Raw genomic sequence first — 20,936 nt, forward strand, 5'->3', positions numbered from 1 at the left:
TTTGTACATGCAGGTCCTTTTCCCATTTTCATCATCTCTTTGGCACACAGACCTAGAAGTGGTATTGCTGCATCAAAGGGTATATATAGTTTTATAGTCCTTTAGGAATAATTCCAAATTGCTCTTTAGAATAGTTGAATCAGTTCACAATTTCACCAACAATGCATTAGTGTTCCAATTTCCCTGCACCCTCTCCAGAATTTATCATTTTCCTGTTTTGTCATGTTAACCAATGAGATAGGTGGGCTGTGGTACCTCAGAATTGTTTTGATTTGCATTTCTTTAATCGATAGTGATTTAGAGCATTTTTTCATACAACTACAGATAGCTTCAATTTCTTCATCTGAAAACTGTCTGTTCATGTACTTTGACCATTTATCAATTGGGGAATGATTTATATTCTTATGAATTTGCCTCATTTCTCTATATATTTTGGAAATGAGGCCTTTATAAAAGACACTGCTTGTAAAAATTCTTTCTCAGTTTTTTGCTTCCCTCCTAATGTTGGTTGCATTTGCTTTGTTTATGCAAAAATTTTTCAATTTAATGTAATCAAAATTATCCATTTTGCATTTCACAGTGTGCTCTCTCTCTCTTTTGTTCATAAATTCTTCTGTTGTACATAAATCTGGTAAACTATTCCTTGCTCTGCCAGTTTGTTTATAGTATCAGCCTTCGTATCTGAATCATGTACTCGTTTTAACTTTGTTTTAGTATACGGTACAAGATGTTGTACCATATACTTTCTGTCATACTATTTTTCCAGTTTTCCAATCAATTTTTCTCAAAGAGTGAGTTCTTATCCCAGAATCTGGACTCTTTGGGTTTATCAAACAGTAGATTACTATAGTCATTGGCCGCTGTGTCTTGTGTATGTAACATATTCCACTGATCCACCACTCTATTTCTTAGCCAGTAGGAAGTAGTTTTGATGAGTGCAACTTTATAATACAATTTAGATCTGGTATAGCTAGGCCACCTTCCCTTGCATTTCTTTTCATTAATTCCCTTGATATTCTGGGCCTTTTGTTCTTCCAGATGAATTTTGTTATATTATTTTCTAGCTCTACAAAATAATTTTTTGTAGTTTTATTGGTCTGGCACTGAATAAGTAAATTAGTTTGGGTGGAATTGTCATTTTTATTACATTAGCTCAGCCTACCCATGAGCAACTGATGTTTTCCCAAGTATTTGGATCTCACTTTATTCACAAGAAAAGTATTTTGTAACTGTGTTCACATAGTTCCTGAGTTTCTTTTGGCAGGTAGACTCCCAAATATTTTATAATGTCTACAGTAACTTTAAATGCAATTTCTCTTTCTATCCCTTGCTGTTGGGCATTGTTTGTAATATATAGAAATGTTGATGATTTATGTGGATATATTTTATATCCTGCAGCTTTGATAATGTTGTTTGTTATTTCAAGTATTTTTAATTGATTTTCTAGGATTCTCTAAATATAACATCCTATCATCTGCAAAGAGTGATAGCTTAGTTTCTTCTTTGCCTATTCTAATTCTCTCAATTTCTTTTTCTGCTCTTATTGCTAAAGTTAATGTTTCTAGTACCATATTGCATAACAAGGATGTCTCACCCTCAATCTTATTGGAAATGCTTCTAGCTTTTCCCCATTATATATAATGCTAGCTGATGGTTTTAGGTAAGCACTACTTATCATTTTAAGGAAGGCTTCATTTATTCCTTTGCTTTCTTCACTTTGCAATAGGAATGGGCTCTGTATTTTGTTAAAAGCTTTTTCTGCATCTATCGAGATAATCATGTTGTTTTTGTTAGTTTTATTGTTCATATCCTCAATTATGCTGATAGTTTTTCTACTATTGAGCCAGCCCTGCATTCCTGGTATAAATCCTACCTGGTCATAGTGTATTATTCTCATGATAAATTGCTGTAATCTTTTTGCAAATACTGTATTTAAAATGTTTGCATCTATTCATTAGGGAGATTGGTCTATAATTTTCTTTCTCTGTTTTGGCCCTTCCCAGTTTATATATCAGCACCATGTTTGTATCATAAAAAGAATTTGTTAGGACTCCTTCTTCACCTATTTTCCCAAATAGTCTATATAGTAATGGAATTAATTTTTCTTTAAATGTTTTATAGAATTCACTTGCAAATCCATCTGGCCCTGGAGATTTTTTTTTCCTTGGGAGTTCATTGATGGCTTATTCAATTTCTTTTCCTGAGATGGGGTTATTTAAACATTTTATTGCCTCTTGTGTTAATCTGCACAATTTATACTTTTGTAAATATTCATACATTTCCCTAAGATTATCAAATTTATGAGCATACAATTGGGAAAAATAAATCCTAGTAACTGTTTTAATTTCCTCTTCATTGGAGGTGAATTCAGCCTTTTTATTTTTGATACTGGTAATTTGGTTTTCTTCTTTTATTTTAAATCAAATTGACCAAAGGTTTATCTATTTAATTGTCTTTTTTTTAAACTGGCTCTGTTTTATTTATTAGTTCAATAATTTTCTAAATTTCAATTTTATTAATCTCTCCTTTGATTTTCAGAATTTCTAATTTGTTACTTAATTGAGGATTTTTAATTTGTTCTTTATCTTATTTTTTTCAGTTCCATGCCAAATTCACTGATCTCTTTCTATTTTTATTCATGTAAACATTCAAAGTTATAAAACTTTCCATTAAGTACTGCTTTCACTGCATCTAGTAAGTTTTGGTATTTTGTCTCTATTGTCACTCTCTTGGTGGAAGTTGTTTATTGTTTCTATGATTTATTTTTTGACCCACTCATTCTTTAAAATTAGATTGTTTAGTTTCCAATTGATTTCTAGTTTATCTTTCCATGTACCTTTATTACATGTAATTTTTATTGCATCATGATCTGAAAAGGATGCATTTAATATCTCTGCCTTTCTGCATTAGATTGTGAGTTTTTTATGACCTAGTACATGGTCAGTTTTTGTGTATGTGCCATGTACCACTGAGAAAAAGATATATTCCATTCTATCCCCATTCAATTTTCTCTAGGAGTCTACTAGATCTAACTTTTCTAAAATTCTATTCACCTCCTTAAGTTCTTTCTTGCTTATTTTGTGGTGAGATTTTACTAGTTCCAAGAGGGGGCATTTGAAGTCTCTATTAGTATAGTTTTGTTGTGTATTTCTTCCTGCAATTCCTTTAACTTCTTCTCTACTAATTTGGATGATAGACCACTTCATGCATATATGTTTAGTAATGATATTCCTTCATTGTCTATGGTGCCTTTTGGCAGGATATAGTTTGCTTCCTCATCTCTTTTAAGTAGATCTAATTTTGCTTCTGCTTTGAGATCAGGATTTATACCTTTCTTTTTTTATAGAATTCACTTGAAGCATAACATATCCTACTCCAGCTTTTCCCTTTACTCTGTGTTTATCCTTCCATTTCCAAAATGTTACTTGTAAACAGAATATTGTAGTATTATGGTCTTTAATCCATCATGCTATCCACTTCCATTTTATGGGAGAGTTCAGCACATTCACATTCACAATTATGATTACCATCTGTGACTTTCTCTCCATCCTATCCCCCCATTTATGCTTTTATTTCTCTCTTTCCCTCCTTACTAGTGTTTTGCTTTTGACCACCACCTCCCTCAAATTTCCCTCCCTTCAATCAGCTCCCTCTCTTTCCTTTCCCTTTTTCCTTAATACTTCTTCTCTCTTTTAACCATCCCCTCCCTTTTCTTTCCCCTTTCCTCTGCTACTCCCTATAAGGCAAGTTCATTTTCTGTACCTGACTTTGCTATTCCCTCCTTAAGCCAAATCTGATGAGAGTAAGGTTTAGACAATGTTCATGTCCTTCCCTTCTTTCTCTCTACTGTGATGTTTTTGTGCCTCTTCTTGTATTGTAATGTACCCTTCCATGCCTTTTTTCCTCTTCTCCCATTACCATCCCTTTTCACCACTTAGGTTTTTTTAATCATCATATCAAAGTCAATTTATACCCCCACACTCTGTCTGTGTATATCCCTTCTAAATGCCCTAATAAAGATACAGTTTTCAAGAAGTTACAAGAATCAACTTCCCATGTTGATATGTAAGCAGTTTGCCCTCGATGAATAGCATGTTGGTTTTTTTTTCCTGTTTACCTTTTTATACCTCTTTTAAATCTGGTATTTGAACATCAAATTTTCTATTGAGCTCTGGTATTTTCATCAGAAAAAGTTTGGACGTTCCATATTTCATTGAACGTTGATCTCCTTGCCTGAAAGGTTATGCTCAATTTTGCTGGGGAGTTGATCCTCGGTTGTAATCCAAGCCCCTTTCCTTATTAAATATCATATTCTAAGCCCTCCAATCTTTTAATGTAGAAGCTTCAAGGTCCTACATAATCTTGACTGTGGTTCCACAATATTTGAATGGTTTCTTTCTGGCTACTTACAGTATTTTTTCCTTGAGATGATAATTCTGGAATTTGGCTATAATATTTCTTAGTGTTTTCAATTTGGAATCTCTTTCAAGAGGTGATCAGGAGGTGATTCCAGAAGGATTCTTTTGATGACATTTTACCCTCTGGTTCTGGGACCTCAGGGAAGTTTTCCTTGATGATTTCTTGAAAGATGATGCCCAAGCTCTTTTTCTGATCATGGCTTTCAGAAAGATCAGTAATTCTTAAAGTATCTCTCCCGGATCTATTTTCCAGGTCAGTTTTTTTTTTCCAATGAGGTAGCTGATGTTTTCTTCCATTTTTCATTCTTTTGATTTTGATAACTGATTCTTGATGTCTCATAGAATCATTACCTTCCACTTCCCCAATTCTAATTTTTAATGAATTGTTTTCTTCTGTTAGATTTTTTACTTCCTTTTCCATTTGCCCAATCTTACATTTTAAGGAATTGTTTTCTTCAATGTACTTTTGTTCCATTTTGTCAATTGTATTTTAAAGGAATTGTTCAGTTTTTCTTCTAACTCTCCAATTTGACTTTTAAAATCCTCCTTGACCTCTTTCAAGAAGGCTTTTGGGACCTGAGACTAGTTCATATTCCACTTTGAGGTTTCACATATGTGTATAGTAACAATGCTATCCCCTTCTCAATTTGTGTTTTGATCTTCCCTGTCCTATAGTAAAATCTTTGGCCTTTGTTTTCCTATGTTGCTTTTTGCTCATGGTGTTTACCTCTTTCCTGGCTTTTAAAATTGATTCATGCTTGTAGGGCACAGGGGGCACTATCCCATGCTTCTTGTTCTGGGGACTAGGGACCTGATTACTGGCTTTGTGTATGGGGGTCTCAGGTGCTGTCAGCTGGAGGCTGTAGGGGCTATAGTTTACCTGGAGCTGAGCTGGAGCTGATGGGGGTGGCACATCAAGATGTCAGATGGGGTTGTTCTGTGTTTCCCTGGGATTGCACTGAAGCTTGTAGGTTGAGGTGGGGGGGGGGGTGTTTGGTCTGGCCACTGGAGGTTGCTTCCTCACCCTGGGCTGCTCTAGAGCAAGAGCAGGCTTGGCCCCTGGCAGACACCCCTCTGCTGACACAAGTGGTGGTTTTCCCATATGGTTATCTCAATAGATACAGAAAAAACTTTTTGACAAAATACAACACCCATTCCTATTAAGAACACTAGAAAGCACAGGAATAAATGGAGTCTTCCTCAAAATTATAAGTAGCATCTACCTAAAACCATCAGAAAGCATTATATGTAATGGTGATAAGCTAGATGCACTTCCAATAAGATTGGGGGTCAAGGATGTACATTATCACCACTGTTTGTGCCATTTGGTACTGGAAATGTTAGACTTAGCAATAAGAGGAGATAAAGAAATTGAAGGAAAAAGTGGTGGTTCTCTATGCTGGCATCTGCCAGTTCTTCTGGCTGTGCCAAGGCATGTGGGAGATCCTGGTATTGGCGCTTGCCCACTTTATCACTCTGGGGCTCAGGATCTCCCACTGGTCTTCTGGGATGAGGATTGTCACAGGCTTGCCAGGATGCCTCCCATCCTATGCGGATCCCCTTCAGCCACAGCAAGAGGGACCTTTCTTGTTAATCCCCCTAACCTCATGAGCTAAAAGACTGCACCCTCTCTTTTTGCTGGCTCCACTATTCCAGGATTTTTCCTGGGGCAGTATTTTATAGGTTTCTCAAGGCCAGTAAGGCAAGGTGAGAGTAACTTACTCCTTAATGCGCCATCTTGCCTCCCAGAAGTCTCATAGAGCCATTCTTTAAGGGTGTTTGGAAGGTTTTTGGGGAGAGCCCAGTTCAGTCCCTACCTTCACTCCATCATCTTGGTTTGTCCTCCTGGGAACAATATTGTTGACAGAGGCATAATCTCCTACTTTTATGATCATCATAGAATCATTACCATTTGCTTGAGTATAGCCATAACATAAATAAATGAATGTATACATATGTTTAAAAAAACAAGTCTCACCTATAAATCCATGCAGAATTCACATACAGGTTAATTCTTGTATACTTGTAGATGGTATTCTGGCTATTGTTTCCTTAGTTGGGAAAGATTTCATGACAGAGTTAAAATTTACATGATATCTTCATATGTATTATTTTTATTAGAACAATAAGTACCACAGTCATTTCAGTCTCAGTGAGATGTTACCTTTCAACACACTATGCATCATCATTAACATTTTGTGTAGCTTGTCAAATAATACTGTTTATATTATGACATGGCACCAAGCACAATGTAATTAGCTTGTCAAATGAAATGCTATTTCCTGACATTATCCAGCATTAAAATAATACATTTGCATGAGAAAACTCAGATTCTAAATCTCACAATGGATGTCAACTTGGATGACACTTGTTTAAATTAGATTAATTTTTACACTGTCATAAACATTAACTGAAAAACAATATGTCTTTGTTATTGAGGTGACCAGGTATTTGCTTTCACCATATAATTTCCATCCTGGGTCATGCTTTGATTTGAGGCCAAGTAACATCCCTGTATAGTGCCATGAATTCCTAGTGGTTCCAAGTTATCTCATCAGATGTAGTTTAAATCATTATGCTACATCAGTCAATAGGCTACAAAGTTTTTTTTTTAACATTACAACATGTACACACACACACACACACATACACTTAAAATTACCTCTTGATTTATCAGGTATTGTTTCATAGACATTCAGTGGACAAAAAAGGATAAACTCAATATCTCTGTCATTTATCATTTGAATGCAGGCACTAGAGAACAAATTATATTATTACTTTTAAAAAATATGTCCTATGAATAATGGGAACTGTGTACATTCTTTGGAGCTTACATGGAACTGAGATGATGAGCTCCTGCAACCATTTCTAGGCACATATGTTTTCAGCCCTTCAGGATTTCAACATGACACAGAAATATTTTGACATGGGTAAGGGCAGGGCACTGGTGTGGCATAATGATTTGAACTATATCTGATGGAATAACTTGGAACAATTAGAAATTCATGGCACTATGCATGGCATTATGTATTGTATGAGATAAGATTGGCCATTGGTCTAGGAAGAATCACCCAATCAGTACACTTTGATAAGAGAGGCATCTATTCTTGCCCTCCTCTAACTCCTAAATTTAAACTTGAAAACTTTAAACTTTTAGCTTACAGTTTAAAACTCTCAAATTTTCAATAGAAATTGAGTGGGACATCAGAAATAGCACCACTCACACACAGCATTAAGCACAAGTGCTGCTTAGGTGAGTCTAAGACAACTTCTTAAGATGTGTGTGATCAGATAACAATCCTGAGATGGATGCTTGAAGCCTTGATAACAATATTGTGAGTTGAAGAAGTTGAAAGGCCTTGAGTCCCTCCATCAGATTTGAGTGTCAGTAGGAAGAATTTTCTACAGATACATACTGCTCAGTGAAGATAATCACTAAAAGGAGTATGAGCACAAACTAGCATCTAGTTTGGCAGAACTCTTGGATCTTGAGGTAATTGTTTGGACAGTGAAGAGTCAAGATGGAGCTCTGCAGTCCCATAAAAAGTTTTGTGTTTTTTATATTAAAGGTATTATTTTAAATTAAGAGTATTATTTTATATTAAAATATTATATACTTATATTTAAAAGTTATTTTAAATTATTTTATATTAAAAGTATGAACACCCTAGAATAGGATAGTAGAAGAATTAGGTCAATAAATTGTTTTAAACCTTTTTTCAGTGAGAATTTTGTGTTTTAAGCATCTCTTTTCAATGGGGGAAATAGCTATCTTATACTGTACTTCACCTACAATAAACAGTGTGTACCTTTTTGATTCACTTATGTGAGATGAAACATGTCTAATTTTGAAGGATTTTCCTGAGAACTCTACCAAGATTAAGCTCTCTCAAGATTTAAAGCAGTTCCTGAATGAGCTCAGGAGAAAGGGACAAATTGGAAGGGAGGATCCTTCAGCCAAGATGGGGTCAGCATTAGTCTGTTCATACACATGATAATTTTAAAATAGAACTTTACTAATGACAAATTCACTTAAGAAAGAAAGAAAATTCTAATTAATCTAGGTAGTGATAGTTGCCACTTATTAACATTACTTATATTATGATTAACTAGATAACATTATGCTGTTCCCATAATTTCTAAAAACATAAAAAAACTGGTTTGCAAATGAGATGGCATATCGTATTCATCTCAAGAAAGCATCCAATTAACAGGTCCAAGTATATGATACCCAAGTAGGCAAACATCATCAGATGGTATGTATTAGATTTCCCATCGTTATTTTTGTTTGTCCTCCACCCTCAAAGAAGACTATGACATCAGGAAAGTGATACAATGACTTGCAAATGAATTGGATTTAAGAGATGGAGGGCTGTGCAAGGTCACCAGCCTCGTTCTCTCCTCTGGAGCCATTGGGATCCAGTGGCCAGATATAGATTAGGACACCTGGAGATGGTCTCAAATAGGTTTGCTAATAATTTGATTAAAGGGCCCCTGTGTCTTCACTTTTTGCTGAAATAGGATTAGTAAATTCTGAGCTAACTTAGGAGACAGTATTAATTGGTTATTCCTTACTTCTGAGACTTTAGAAGAACTCAGAAAAGAGGAGAATGGTGAGGGAAATGGAGAGGCTCTGACTTAACAGAAAATAACAAGGTTTACCTAGATATCATTTGGCAAACTTTTAGGAGGATGTGTTTTCAATTTTAGAGGCAACTAGGTTGCACAATAGATAAAGCATCAGTCCTGGAGTCAGGAGGATGTGAGTTCAAATTCAGGCTCAGACAGTTACTAGCCATGTGACTCTGCAAGTTATTTAACGCTGATTACTTCAAAAAAAGAAAAGAAATAATTTGATTTTGTTCTACAAGCATCTTCAATCTGTAGGTACTTGCTAATGATGGGTTTATTAAATGATGGTGGTCTCTTTGCTTGACAAAAGGATAAAAGGAAGTGAAGAATAACTCTTTAAGATCTAGCTCATTAGAGAAAAAAATAGTTCAAAAGATTATAGGATTAATAGCTAGAAAGAACCTTAAAGATCATGTAATGCAAATACATTATTTTACAGATGAGGATCTGAGTACCAGATTAGTTAAATGTCTTGGTCAAGATTACTAGAGTTGGTAGAGCCACGATGGAGGAAATAATCCAAAAGTCGGGAAACACAGATTCTGAGAAGGTGTATGGGAAACAAAGTTAAGGTCAAGAGTTTGGCAAGTGAAAGTACATGATAATGAAGAGGGAAAAGAAAAGAAGGAAATTTTAGCCACTAGATTTATACCACAGGTATAAGGTATTGGATAGATCTAGACCTTCTAAGAAACAATACTATCCCATGCTTCACAATGAAATAAAAGGTGTGCAGTTTATGAGAAACAAACCCCAAAATCTGAAACAGTTTTCAAAGAAATGTATTATGTCATTTGGTAGAAAAGAAGAGCTAGAAAGAAGGGGTGATTCCCTCTTCAAGTCTTTATAAAGTTACATTATATAGAGTTCAGACTGTGGTATAATGACATTTGCCTGATTGTCATCATCTAGGCAGTAGACACTTATTAGCTGTGTGACCCTGGGCAAATCACTTAGTCTTGTTTGCCTCAGTTTCCTCATCTATAAAATGAGCTGGAGAAAGAAATGGCTAACCACTCCAGTATGTTTACTAGGAAAACCCCAAATGGGAATCACGAAGAGTTGGACATGACTGAAATGACTGAACAACAATAAAAACGACAAGACAATAGGTAGTGCCCAAGAGAAGCAGTCTGAAATTTATTTTAACAGATACGTCAATCTAATTTGAGTACTTCAAAAACAAATTTTGAATGAAAAACAAACCTAGATATGGGGACTCAAAACATGAATACTTTGGGTTGATCCTGGCTTGGTTTGGTATCTGAGAGAACCCAAAATTCTTTGTAGACATTTACTGGACAGTTATTAAGATCAGGTCAATGTTCTGGATTCAAACAATATCTAGTCACTTAAAATTGGGTTTAAACAATATTAATAAACGATAAATAACAATCCACATATTACAAGGAATAATTCTAATGGATGTAGATGAGAGATAAATTGTTGTAAGAGCTGGTAATTCTTTGACAACTATAGAATTGCTAATATTTAGACCAGATATGGTCAATAAGAAAAAATATTGTCTTTCTTCAGCATGTATCTAGCAATTGAGGTAGAGCAAGTCAAGAATTATTGAATTATAAAGTCAATAACGATACATTGATATGTGTGGGAAATAATAATTCCAAATAAAATCTAAAACATTCTAGATAAACATCATATGGTAGGCAAGAAACTTAAGGTTTTAGAGGCACAAGAAGTCTTTTTATTTACTTTTGAATGAACCTTGGAGCTTTAAAAGAGAAAGCATGTGTGTCGGTAGGCAAAATGGCCTTTATTTTCTTTGAGCGACTCAGTTTATCTCATTGAGCCTTGCTGGGTGCTGGGGGCCCCTGCTAGGGCTAACTCCGGGGAGGGCCTAGTTTACATGTCTGGGACAGCAGAGGCTTTTATACCACGTGGATTTAGGTCTGCCTCTTTGTGATGATTCATGGGGCTGGCTAAGGGGAGGTGTTAACTCCAGAGCCATGCCCTATTGGGTATTAACCTAGTCTACATGGATGTGAACCTCCCAGGGTTCTAGGGGGAGGGGCCAACTCAAGAACCAATCGGCTCTGGTCATTCAGGCGGCACTTGATGATGTCAAAAACTCTATAAGAGGGAAGAAGACAGCTTGAAGATCCCTTTTTGGTTGGAGCGGCAGCAGTGGCAAGTGTGACTCTGGGCCAGTTCTTGTTCCAAGCTTTCGGGCTAAACCTAGATGTTGGTAACTATAAATTGTATTGGGTCTGACTGTTGATATTTGTAATTTGTTTGTATTTTATTCTGAAGTTCGGGGTGCTGGTTTTTTTCCCCCGAACTAAATGAATATTCTAAAGTTCAGGATGCTGGCTATTTTTCCCCCAACTAACTGAATGCTGTCTGTATCCTCCCCTGAACTAACTGAATGTAGTCTGTATGCTGGATTAAAGTAAGCTTGTCAACCCCTTCACCGTGCTTTCCTTGGTTAAGCAAATAAAAAGAACCTGTGCTTTCCCAGCATGCCGGCTGCCTCCTGGGTGCTGGCTGTGGGTGGATCTTACACCCCCACAGAAGCTGCTAGCCAGATTGTTAAAACAGCATGATGAATGGAAAATGAAGAAGGAAGCTTAGATAGAGTAAAGGGGGTGGGGAGGGTGCAGTGTTTCCCTCGGTGTTAGTTGAAGATATTAGAATTATGAACTATTGGGTAGGAAAAGTTGAGGAATGGGGGAAATGATTTTGTCCAGATATTTTGTGAACTTCTTAAGATGGTTGTTAAATACGAAATTGATTAAATAAAAGAACAAAATGAGAGTGACATGCTTTGAATATAGTTTTCGAAAAACACTTAGGTAGTCTTTTAGTGTACTACAAGCTCAATGCATATCTACAACGTGATATCAGTCTAAGAAGCTAATATGATAATGAGCTGCTTTTAAAAGAGTCATTTCATGGATGACTGGATTGGTGATGGCTCTGCTATACTCTGCCCTGGTCACATCATATTTTGAATATTCTATAGATAATTATTTAAAAAGTAAAGACAACAAAAATCAATCCGAAAGAAATATAAATAGAGGAAAACACAAGCCTAAAAATCATAATATGAACTGGGTTCATTATACAACCATTTTAAAGGAAATGAAGTGGTAAAAATCAACAAAAAAACAAAGCCTAATGATTTGATGCAAACAAGAAATACATGTAAAATAAACGCATATGTAGAAAGCAAAAAGGAAGTTGAAACAAAATTACTTATTCATTGCATGATAATAAAAACAGGAGTCACAATCATTTTATCAGACAAAGCAAGAAGAAAAAGTCACATCAAGGACATTAAGCAGGGAAATTACATTATAATTAAAGGAACTACAGGAAATAGAAAATATGGGTACATATATGTATATACAGATATAGGTACATGTGCATATACATCAGTACTAAATGTGTATCCACCAACGGCACCTGAATTCTTAAAGGAAAACTTAAATGAAAAGTAAAAACACATAAACAAGAGGATGCTGTAACATTCTTCCCATACAAAGAGATTGATAAATAGTTGCATAGAAATAAGTAGGCAAATAGTTATATAGGCACATATGTAGAACAGTCATTAACTTATTACTGTGTCCCAGACACCATGCTAAGCACTGAGGCTACAAATAAGAGCAAATGAACAAACAAAAAACCAGTTCCAGTTTTCAAGCATCTTACATTGTAATGCTGGAACATAACAACAACAACAAACAGGAAGCTGAAAAGGCCAAACAGAAAAGGGTGGAATTTCTGGGGAAGAGATGAAAAAGTCCAGAGAGTGAAGAATGAAGTGAATATATTAAAGTGAACATGGTCCTGTTGCCCATGAAACGGTGTTCTGGGCAAGAAAATCGCTTTAAAAAAAAAGCTTATAAGTTAGAAGACTACCCAGGGTTAAAAGGCTATTGTTGAGGAAGTGGAAAAGAGTTGGAAAAATCTAATAGAAAGATAAATAAAATGAAAATATAAAACAGAACGCCCTAAATTTAGAACTGTGAGACATATTTCCTTTTGAATGGGAATACTTAATACTTAATATTTTTCTCAATATCATAGGAAGCCTTTGCAAAAAAAAAAAAATAGACAATGTGAAAGTACACAGGTAAATTTTGAATTAAGTTGAAATGTAAAGATTTCGTTTTATTTATATAAAGCCCCCGGGATTTGTTAAAGAAAGAGTCTAGCTGAAGTTAAAAGTTGGGGCTTTCCTGTGGGACACGTGGCCTGCAGCATCTTAAAGTACAGCCCCGCCGAGACTACGAATTCCATCATGCCCTGTAGAGGTCACATTCGGACACGACCTGATAGGCTGCTGCCGCTGTCAACTTCTAGTCCTCCAACCTACAGACCCACCCCACCCCCCACCCGCATTCTCCCTTTCCTTCTCTGACAGAGGAATGAATGGCGGTATTCGTGGTTGGCCAGTTTAGTAACAGTAGTAGATTTATTAAATGAAAATTTTATAGATATTTTGAAATAACAAATAGAGAAAACAAAAACAAAAATAGATGAAAGGAAACTTGATGTCCTGAATAATAAGTATATAAAAATAGTTCATAGAAAAAAAAAACTCATTTAAAGAATGATGATGAGAAAATATATTAAAATTTGTCAAGTGCAGTTAAAATAACCGAACATATATACTTGAGCAATTGAAAAAGAATAATTAATAACATGATATGCAAATAAGAAATTAGAAAATCAACAAATAAGAACAAAAGAGAATATTTTGAAAATTAAAGGGGGAATGGTTAAAATTGGAAAGCCAAACTATTATAGAAAGATAAGCAAAACTGAAAGCTTATTTTTGGAAAAGACTAACAAATCCTGTAAACATTTCTCACTGTATTTTCAAAAAAAGAGTGAAAATCAGATTATGAAAATGAACACTGAACAAGATAAAATCACAAGAGAAGAAAGTTTAAATATATATGTATACGTGTAGAATTCTTTCTAGAAAAAACTCTCAGTTGAAGACTACATAAAAATATAAAATATCTAAATAAGCAAAATATACACTAAATATTTAAAAGAAAAAAAACATATTCCAAGTTTGTAAAATGAAAGCAAGCACATCATAAAAAACACGGCAAAAGCTAAGATCCTTCTCCAGACAGATTTACTGGTTAATTTTATCACATATTTAATGAAAAACAAATACTTTTTAGTTTAATTTCTTTAAAAGAAATTAAACACCTTTTTAATCTTTAAATATCTTAATCAGGGAGGGATAAAGGAAACAAAGAGAACTATAGACTGATATAATTAATTAATATGGTTGTGAAATTTTAAAAACAAATTCCTAGCAAAAGGACTATGCCAATGTTTATATATGACAATATAGTATGCATATATGTGTATATATAAAGAGTATATACATATATACAAACATATACACGTGTATATGTATATGATTGTGTGCATATGTATATGTGTGTGTGTGTACGCGTGCGCGCACGCGCGTGTGTGTGTGTATGTGTGTGTTTGTGTGTGACCAAGCTGAATCTTTTCTAGAGAAGGAGAGATAGTTAAATTTTGGGAAAAATCAATGCAAATAACTGTACTAATTTTGAGAGGAAGCACAACATTGTAGATAGTAACCTGGCTGTGCAATCAAGAAGACCTTGTTTAAAGTACAGTCTCTGACACGTGATGATTTTGTGTACCTGTGCCAGTCACTTAATATCAATGTGACCTTAACTAACTCTTTAGTACAAAAAGTTATAGAGCATTAGTTGATTTTCATTTTAGGGAGAGTTTCTTCAAAAAACATTCTCTGTATCAATGAACTCACAGGTTTATACTTATATTTATATGTCTATATCCATCTCTACATCTCTACATGCATAAGTTCATATTTTATACACATATACACATATACATGTATGCATAATATGTTAGCACAACAATCAGAACCCTAAATATTTGTATAAGTATACGGAGAAAAAAGCCTTTGACAATAAATACCAATAACAAAATTCATTTGGAGGAACAAGAGCTCAAAAATATCAAAGACATTAATGAAAGGAAAAAAAGAAAAGAAATGGATGTGACAGTACCAGATCTCAAATTATAGTACAAAGCAGTAATCATCAAAGTAATTTGGTATGGAGTAAGAAATGTAGAGGTTGATCAGTGGAATAGATTACGTAGACAATAGAAACAGATGAGCATAGTAACTTAGTGTCTGATAAACCCAAAGATTCTGCAATTGTGGTAAGAACTCACTGTAACAAAAACTGTTAGGAAAACTGGAAAACAATCTTGCGGAGGCTATGTATAGACCAATATGTCAAACCACATACCAATATAAGCTCCAAATTGTACTTAAATTAGACATAAAGGGAGACATTATAAATTAGATGAACATGGGAAAAATTACCTATATAATCTATAGATAGAGGATGAGTTAAGGAACAAAAAGGGATAGAGAGGTTTACAATCCACAAAATGGACAATTTTGGTCACAATATTTTTTTCTTTCAGTAATTATTAAATTTTCTCCTTTGCAAGAGTGTTTGCTTTTGACTACCTCCTCTCCCAATCTGTCCTCCCTTCTATCACCCCTCCCTCCCTCTTATCCCCTCTTCCCCTCTACTTTTCTGTTGCGCAAGATACTCAATGGAATGTGTATGTTATTCCCTCCTTAAACCAAATCTGATGAGATTAAGGTACACAAATTTGCTTTCAGCTACCCCCCTTCCCTTCCATTATAACAGCTTTTTCTTGCGACTTATATGTAAGATAATTTATCCCATTCTGTCTCTATTTCTCCTCCCAATATATTCCTCTCTCACCCCTTAACTTTATTTTTTACATGTCATCTGTTTATATTCAACTCACCCTACACCCTCTGTCTATATATATGTATACTCCCTTCAACTATCCTAATACTGAGAAAGGTCTTGTGAGTTAAAAATATCGTTTGTTGATAACAGTTCAACTTAATAAGTCTCTTATGATTTCTTTTTCCTGTTTACCTTTTCATGCCTCTCTTAATTCTTTTATTTGAAAGTCAAATTTTCTATTCAGCTCTGGTCTTTTCATTAAGAATGCTTGAAAGTCCTCTATTTTATTGAAAATCCATATTTCCACAATAGTCAAATTGTTTGTTTCTGGCTGCTTGCAGTATTTTCTCCTTGACCTGGGAACGCTACAATTTGTCTACAATACTACTAGGAGTTTTCTTTTTCAGATCTTTTTCAAGAGGTGATCAGTGGATTCTTTCAATTTCTATTTTGTCCTCTGGCTCTAGAATATCAGGGCAGTTTTCCTTGATAATTTCTTGAAAGATGATGTCTAGGATCTTTTTTTGATCACAGATTTCAGGTAGTCCAATCATTTTTAAATTATCTCTCCTGAATCTATTTTTCAGGTCAGTGGTTTTTCCAATGAGATATTTCACATTGTCTTCTGTTTTTCCATTCCTTTGGTTCTGTTTTATAATTTCTTGATTTCTCATAAAATCACTTTCTCATTTCTCGATTTCTCATAAAATCGCTTTCACTTGCTCCAATCTGATTTTTCAGGTGGTATTTTCTTCAGTGTTCTTTTAGACCTCCTTTTCCGTTGGGCTAATATTGCCTTCAAAGGCATTCTTTTCCTCATTGGCTTTTTGATCCTCTTTTGCCATTTGAGTTAGTCTGTTTTAAGGTGTTATTTTCTTCAGTATTTTTTTGGGTCTTCTTTAGCAAGCTGTTGACTAGTTTTCCACGGTTTTCTTGCATCTCTGTCATTTCTCTTCCCAATTTTTTCCCTACTTGTCTTACTTGATTTTCCAAATCCTTTTTGAACTCTTCCAAGGCCCAAGACCAATTCATTTTTTCTTGGAGGCTTTTGATGTAGGATCTTTCACTTTGTTGACTTCTCCTGGCTATATGTTTTGATCTTCTTTGTCACCAAAGTAAGATTCTACACTCTGAGTCCTTTGATGCTGTCTGTTCATTTTCCCAGCCAAATGCATGACTTTTGAGCTCTTTGTCAGGGTGTGACTGCTTTAAGAGTAGAGAGTCTCTGTCCCAAGCTTCAGGTGTGCTGCTGTTTTCAGAGCTACTTCTATTCTGAGGTGGTATGATACTCCTCTGCTGGCCTGTGCTGTGACCTATGAGTGCAAGCCCTCCTTTCTGGAATATAGTTACCAGGATGACTCCACCTCCACAGCCACCACAAGCTCTGCCACACCAGCGCTCCTCCTCATCCCAGGAAGGCCAACCAGTACTGTGACACAGATCCAAGCAGGGCAAAGCAAGAGGATCCTGCCTCAGTACCAGCAAAGAGATCCCTGCACTGGCACTCTGATCATCTGCTTGATTCCTCTCACTGTCTGTGGGCCTCGAGCTCTGGAAGCAGCCCCTGCTGCTGCTACTGCAGGCTCTACAGCCCCTGCCACCACCTCAGGGCCATTGAATTAATTTATACACTAGTCAAGTTGTGGAGAAGAATTATGACAAATAGAATGAATTATGAGAAAGAAGAAACAGAGCTCCCCAAAACCCCCAAAACAAAAACAAAAGAGAAGAAAAAGAAAAGGCTAAAATGAAGTGTGCCTCAATCTGCATTCATACTTCATAGTTCTTTCTCTGGATAGCACTCTCCATCATGAGTCCTTTGGATCTGTCTTTGTACCTTGCATTGCTGAGAGGAGCGAAGTCTGTCAGGGTTGGTCCTCACAGAATCCATATATTTGTGGTTGTGTGTATTGCTCTGCTCCGCTCGCTCAACATTATGTTGTGTAGGTTTTTCCAGGTTGTTATGAAGTCCGTATCATCCCCATTTCTTACGGCACAACAGTAATCCATTACTTTCATATACCACAGCTTGTTCAGCCATTCCCCAATTGATGGGCATCCCTTTGATTTCCAATTCTTAGCTACCACAAAAAGAGCCGCTATAAATATTTTTGTACATTTTCCCACTTTTCTTCCCTTTTCCTGCTTGTGTGATTTCTTTGGGATACAACCCTAGAAGTGGTATTGCTGGGTCAAAGGGTAGGAACATTTTTATAGCCCTTTGGGCATAGTTCCAAATTGTTCTCCAAAATGGCTGGATCAGCTCACAACTCCACCAGCAATGCAACAATGTTCCAATTTTCCCACATCCTCTCCTGCATTTATCATTTTCCTGTTTTATTTTAGCCAATCTGACAGGAAAGATGTGGTATCTAAGAGTTGTTTTGATTTGCATTTCTCTAATCAGTAGTGATCCAGAGCATATTTTCATATGCCTATATATATCTTTAATTTCTTCCTCTGAAAACTGCCTGTTCATATCCTTTGACTGTTTCTCAATTGGGGAATGACTTGTATTCCTATATATTTGGCTCATTTTCCTGTATATTTTAGAAATGAGACCTTTATCAGAGACACTAGTTGTAAAGATTTACTCCCAATTTTCTGCTTTCCTCCTAATTTTTGTTGCATTGGCTTTTTTTGTACAAAAACATTTCAATTTCACATAATCAAAATTATCAATTTTGCATTTTGTAATGCACTCTATCTCTTGTTGGGTCATGAATTCTTTTCTTTTCCATAAATCTGATAAATAAACTATTCCTTGCTCTCCCAAATTACTTATAGTATCAGCCTTTACTCCTAAATCATGAACTCATTTTGACTTTATTTTGGTATATGGTGTAAGATAATGGTCTATGCCCAGTTTCTGCCCTACCATTTTCCAATTTTCCCAACAGTTTTTGTGAAATAGTGAATTATTAGCCCAGAAGCTGGCCTCTTTGGGTTTATCAAAGAGTAGATTGCTATATTTGTTGACTTCTCCATCTTGTATTTTAACCTATTCCACTGATCGACACTTCTGTTTCTTAGCCAGTACGAGGTAGTTTTGATGATGCTGCTCTGTAGTACAATTTAATATCTGGTATGGCAAGGCCACCTTCTCTAGCATTTCTTTTCATTAATACCCTAGATATTCTAGACCTCTTGTTCTTCCAGATGAATTTTGTAATAATTTTGTCCAGCTCAGTAAAATAATTTTTTGGTAGTTCAATTGGTATGGCACTGAATAGATAGATTAATTTAGGTAAAATTGACATTTTTATTACATTAGCTCGGCCTAACCATGAGCAACTGATATTTTTACATTTATTCAGATCTGACTTTATTCACGTGAAAAGTGTTTCATAATTATGTTCATAGAGGCCCTGGGTTTGTCTTGGCAGATAGACTCCCAAATATTTTATACTGTCTACAGTAACTTTGAATGGAATTTCTCTTTCTATCTCTTGCTGTTGGGCTTTCTTAGTAATGTATAGGAATGCTGAGGATTTATGTGGGTTTATTTTATATCCTGCAACTTTGCTAAAGTTGTTTATTATTTCACGTAGTTTTTTACTTGATTCTCTAGGATTCTCTAAATAAATCATCATATCATCTGCAAAAAGTGATAATGTAGTTTCTTCTTTTTCTATTCTAATTCCTTCAATTTCTTTTTCTTCTCTTATTGCTACAGCTAATATTTCTAGTACCAAATTGAAGAGTAGGAGTGATAATGGACATCCTTGTTTCACCCCTGATCTTATTGGGAATGCATATAGCTTGTCCCCATTACAAATAATGCTTGTTGATGGTTTTAGGTAGATGCTATTTATAATTTTAGGGAAGGTTCCATTTATTCCTATCCTTTCTAGTGTTTTTAATGGTAATGGGTGTTGTATTCTGTCAAAGGCTTTTTCTGCATCTATTGAGATGATCATATGGTTTCTGCTAGTTTTTTTGTTGATACGGTCAATTATGCTGATTGTTTCCCTAATATTGAACCAACCTTGCATTCCTGGAATAAATCCTACCTGGTCATAGTGTATTATTCTCGTGATAAGTTGCTGCAATCTTTTTGCTAATATTTTATTTAAAATTTTTGCATCAATATTCATTAGGGAGATTGGTCTATAATTTTCTTTCTCTGTTTTGACTCTACCTGGTTTGGGTATTAGTACCATTTTTGTGTCATAAAAAGAATTTGGTAGGACTCCTTCTTCACCTATTTTCCCAAATAGTCTACAAAGTATTGGAATTAGTTGTTCTTTAAATGTTTGATAGAATTCACATGTAAAACCATCTGGCCCTGGAGATTTTTTTTCCTAAGGAGTTCATTGATGGCATGCTTAATTTCTTTTTCTGAGATGTGGGTTATTTAGAAATTTCACTTCCTTTTCTGTTAACCTGGGCAATTTATGTTTTTGTAGATACTCATTCATATCTCTAAAGTTGTCAAATTTATGGGCATACAATTGGGCAAAATAATTCCCAATTATTGTTTTGATTTCATGTCCATTAGAGGTGAACTCACAATTTTCGTTTTGGATACTGGTAATTTGATTTTCTTCTTTCTTTTTTTTAATCAAATTGACAAAAAGTTTATCAATCTTATTGGTTTTTTCATAAAACCAGCTCTTTGGGGGGACAGAGCCAAGATGGCGGCTGGAAAGCAGGGACTACCGTGAGCTCCCTGCCGAGTCGCTCCAAAAACCTATAAAAATGGCTCTGAACCAATTCTAGAATGGCAGAACCCACAAAACAGCGGAGCGAAGCAGGGCTCCAGCCCAGGACAGCCTGGATGGTCACTGGGTGTGGTATATCTCACATGGAGCTGGGAGCTGGGAGCTGGGAGCAGAGCGGAGCAGAGCCCAGCCTGAGCAGTGCAGACTAACCAGACCAGGAGCCGGGCAGAGTGGGCCCTAGCACCCTGAATCAGTGAGCTGTGGCAAGTTACCAGACTTCTCAACCCACAAACACCAAAGACAGTGGAGAAGGTTAGTGGGAAAACCTGCGGGAGTGGAAGGAGTTCTAGGTTCGGCTCCACCTACAGCTACAGCTGCTCTTGCTTCCAGCCCTAGGCTCACCTGGTCGGAGGAATTAAGTGGCAGATCAGAGC

This window comes from Trichosurus vulpecula, chromosome 5 (genome assembly GCF_011100635.1).
Source record: "Trichosurus vulpecula isolate mTriVul1 chromosome 5, mTriVul1.pri, whole genome shotgun sequence".
Taxonomy (NCBI): domain Eukaryota; kingdom Metazoa; phylum Chordata; class Mammalia; order Diprotodontia; family Phalangeridae; genus Trichosurus; species Trichosurus vulpecula.